The sequence below is a fragment of the Mytilus trossulus genome, unplaced genomic scaffold (genome assembly GCF_036588685.1).
Source record: "Mytilus trossulus isolate FHL-02 unplaced genomic scaffold, PNRI_Mtr1.1.1.hap1 h1tg000024l__unscaffolded, whole genome shotgun sequence".
Taxonomy (NCBI): domain Eukaryota; kingdom Metazoa; phylum Mollusca; class Bivalvia; order Mytilida; family Mytilidae; genus Mytilus; species Mytilus trossulus.
In genome coordinates this window covers 8034212-8038527 of record NW_026963290.1, presented here as the reverse complement: position 1 = coordinate 8038527, position 4316 = coordinate 8034212, and positions in this window count along the sequence as shown.

Sequence of the window (4316 nt, the reverse complement as noted above, 5' to 3'; positions counted from 1 at the left end):
ACTTGTTAGAATCAGCGTAAGTGAATAAGAGCTTCACATATGGAAAAGATAACTTTCTATTGTCCAAGACTTCCTTTTCCTACACAAACATTCATATCTGTTATTTCAACCAAATATATGTACCACCTTGTTATTGTAATTCATAAATAATCAATCAATCAAAAATTTTACAATGACAATAATTTTAAAAATTTGGTGCTTCCTATGAGCTAACTGAATGAACCTTCATCACAAAAGCTCAAAACCCTAATTGTGAATGCCAAGGCTTTCTAATTACCTAAATACATGAAGTGCTATATAACCAAACGGACATAAAAATGCTGTTAATTAACTTTTATATGTTGTCCAATATTATCAAAAGGATCCAACAGGTTCATTTATCTCAATACTTGTCAGTCTGGAAATCCAGGTATACCTTTTCAGTAGTAAAGTTAAATTATATCCCTTTTTTTAATAAAAATATTGAAACACCTGAAATGAGAATTTATAAAGAACAAGGTTCACTTAAAGTTAAACCTAAATATGGCTTTGAAGATCAACTTTATAACAAAATATCAAATAAAAAGGTCACCAATTGGTTATTTCATGATTTTTTTTCAAAAGTTTTATTAGTGTTATGATAATTTAAGTTATACTTAAGAATTCATTATGGGCTCCAGACATAACATTTTGGAGATTTTTGTTAAAATATAAAGATTTTCTGCATTTTTTGGACCTCAAAACTTCAGGAAAACTTAAGCCTCAACCTACTATCTAAAATGTTCAGTAACCGAAATATGCATATGACCATATTGAATTTCTGGACACAACATTTTCATAGACCACTTTCCAGTTCATCCGTCACCGGAAAAAACTCGTCAATTATTTGCACCTGTATGACGTCATTTACTAGATAGAGGGGGTCCCTGTCCTATTTACGTTCATCAAGTGTCTAAGTGATTATCATTGTGCAGGATAAACCAGAAATAATGGTTGCTCTGTAGATACTTAATGACAATTCCCTAATGACAGCAGTGCTGATTTTTTATTTTGAGAATTCAATTTGCCAAACAAATTGTACAATATAGAATTATAGTTTCCAACCACTCGCTCAACATTGGAATGGATGTGACCACGCCCCTAAACGCACAAATGACGTTCACTAAAACCAGAGTTTTTAACAGAAATGCATGAACTCGAAAGTTGTCTATTTACAGATCATTTGCAGGTGATCCAAAATTATTTATACTAAAAACTGTAAAAAAAATAATAAACAAGACTTCATAAATTTTCTGCCTCTAAAGTACTTTTCTTTTTTTTTTATCTTTATTCAATTCTTCAACATATATATACAACAGATATATTACATATTACACAAAATATCACAAGGCAATGTTTTTAAGTATAATCATATACAATCAGCACAATATTTAGAAATTAAATGTTATTACACCTTCGGTTTCTTGTACCAGAATATTGTTCTTTAAAAAGTGTTTCTCAAAAATATTTCTCATACATCTTGCATCACACAAATATTCATACAGGTAAGTTATATAATGTTTTACAGTGTATTTAAATAGTCTAATAAGATCAACATTACTGTTTAAATTTTTAAGTAAATTCCTTCTTCTGAAGATACAATATCTCGCTACAGATAACATGAAATTGACAAAACTTACATTTACGCCTTTGATAGATCCAAATAAACCAAACATAAATACCTCTTCATACACTAAATTATCAATTTTGTCAGAATCAACATTATCAAATAAAACTGACAAAGTACTTTTCTGAATTTCCTTAAACAGGAACACTTAAGGTAGATTGATGGTATACCGCCATCTTGGATTGTACAATCACAGTACAAAATCGGTCTAGTTATTTGCCTAAATCTGCAAATTTGGAGACAGATTTGCAATTCAATTGTAAGATGTTTTTTCTATTTAAAGAAAACTTGTTAATTAATTGTATTATACAAAATATTTTAACAAATATCTTTTTCTTTGGTTTAATTTTTTTTTTTTCAAATGAGCCATTTAAGGGGAGATAACTCTTTTAGTACAAAAATTATACTGGGCTAATAGGGAAATTTTTTATATTTATTTGTAGCAAGAAAACAAGTTCGGTGACACCATTTTTTCTTTTTATTTTCTTAAAACATATTATGAAACCTTTCTTCTCACAATTTATTTCAAAATTCTATCTCATAGAACTTTTTTTATGCACACTAATGTGTTTTTTCATGAACAAACTAACCAAATTTTGGCAATTTTCAACGACTCATAGCTTGAAAAATAGCACGGTGACCCATACTTTTTATTAAATTTTTGAAAAGAGCATAGTAAAATCTTCATTTTGGCAAATTATAAAAAAATCTGTCTCAAAAAATATATACTGGTGATCTACCTTAAGGTGGTATGGGAGTCTAAAATAAAAATGATAGAATTTGTTCATACGTTGCCAAAATGTAGTATCTATTGATACATGTTAAAAAAATTTATAAAAATGATAGGTCACCGTGCATTTTTTCAAGCTACGGGTCGTGACAAAAAGACACATTTTGTATGGATTATACAGGAAAAAACACCATTTAGTGAATAGAAACTAAACAAAATGATAGAATTGTAAAATAAATTAGGAAAATATAGCTTTCAAACAATGCTTTGATAATATCAAAAGAAAAGATAGGGTCACCGTGCGTTTTTTCCGGCTAAAATACAAAGTAGGAAAATTCCATGAACAATCCAACAGAAAATGCACTGTTTTAGAGTTACCTCCCCTTAAAATGACAATTTCAAAATATTTAAAAACAACCAAAAATAATCTACACTTGTACATATATTTATATTTATAAGTTATATTCTTATAAATTGGATCTTTAAAATGTAAAAACACATGAAATATCTGCATTCTTGCATCAAATTTTGCTAATTTGATAGAAAATATGGACCTTAGATTCTCTGTTTTTTACAATCCAAGATGGCGAAAGACACCCATACCACCTTAAAGCTCATAAATTAATAATTAAAAGTGTATTATCCTTTCTTAAGTATGTACTTTAGAACAACAGAGATGCTGTATTAAAGATTATATGTTAGGCAAAGGGGATGGCTACTGATGCTGTACAAAAAATAATCTGACATATCAGTATTGTCTAGGCATTTTTATTCAACTGACTTCATTTAAATGTGTGTTAATGTTTTCCCAGTTGTGTTGATTTGCTTTGAGTAGAAAATCTATCCACTGTTGATCGTTTTCTGACACAAACTCACATTTTCTGAAAAAGAGAGAAATATTTAGCTCATTAATTAGTTCTTCTACAGTTATATACAATATGAAATAGTATGAAAAGTAATCTGAATTCTTCTGGTAAAGGTAAAATCAATACTTTTTCCACCCAAAGTTCTAATATGGATTCATTTATTTTATCAATTTTCATGGATTGAAGAAAACTTGCATTTTGCATGGATATTTGATTTCATGGCTATGGAAAATTTGTGAATTGATCATCAATTGAATTCATCACATGTACTCAAAATGACCTCATATGACCACTTCAAGCATTATGTACTCAAAATGACCTCATATGACCAGTTCAAGCATTATGTACTCATAATGATCTCATATGACCAGTTCAAGCATTATGTACTCAAAATGACCTCATATAACCAGTTCAAGCATTGTGTACTCAAAATGACCTCATATGACCAGTTCAAGCATTACATGTATGTCCTCAAAATGACCTCATATGACCAGTTCAAGCATTACATGTATGTACTCAAAATGACCTCATATGACCAGTTCAAGCATTACATGTATGTACTCAAAATGACCTCTTATGACCAGTTAAAGCATTAAACTTTAACATCAGACACTTCAGAATGTAACATAATTTGAAAATAAGAAGATTTGTAGGCGATAAGTTCCAGTGTTATTCATTTTATTGAAGAAATCACATATGTCTGTTGTCATTGACAAAATGTACATCATCTGAACCTATAAAAGTTATCAATGACCTAATGAATAGCTAAGGAAATGTTGTAATATTGTCTTTTGATAAGCCAATTCAATTTTTTTTGCATTTTCCGTACATGAAATTTATCCTCATGCAAGATAAATTTGACAGGCCACAACCATATGAGAAAACAATTTATAAATAATTTCATATTACACTAAAATGTATAAATAAATCAACTTTCTAGATTACCTGTACATAAACCAATGCATTTAACAGATTATGACCGTAAGCTCTGTGAATTGTTTTTGTTACCTCTCTTGCTGAAGTCCTATTGTGATAGTCAGTTTTTTGTTTTAATAAAAGAAATTTTAATCAAGTT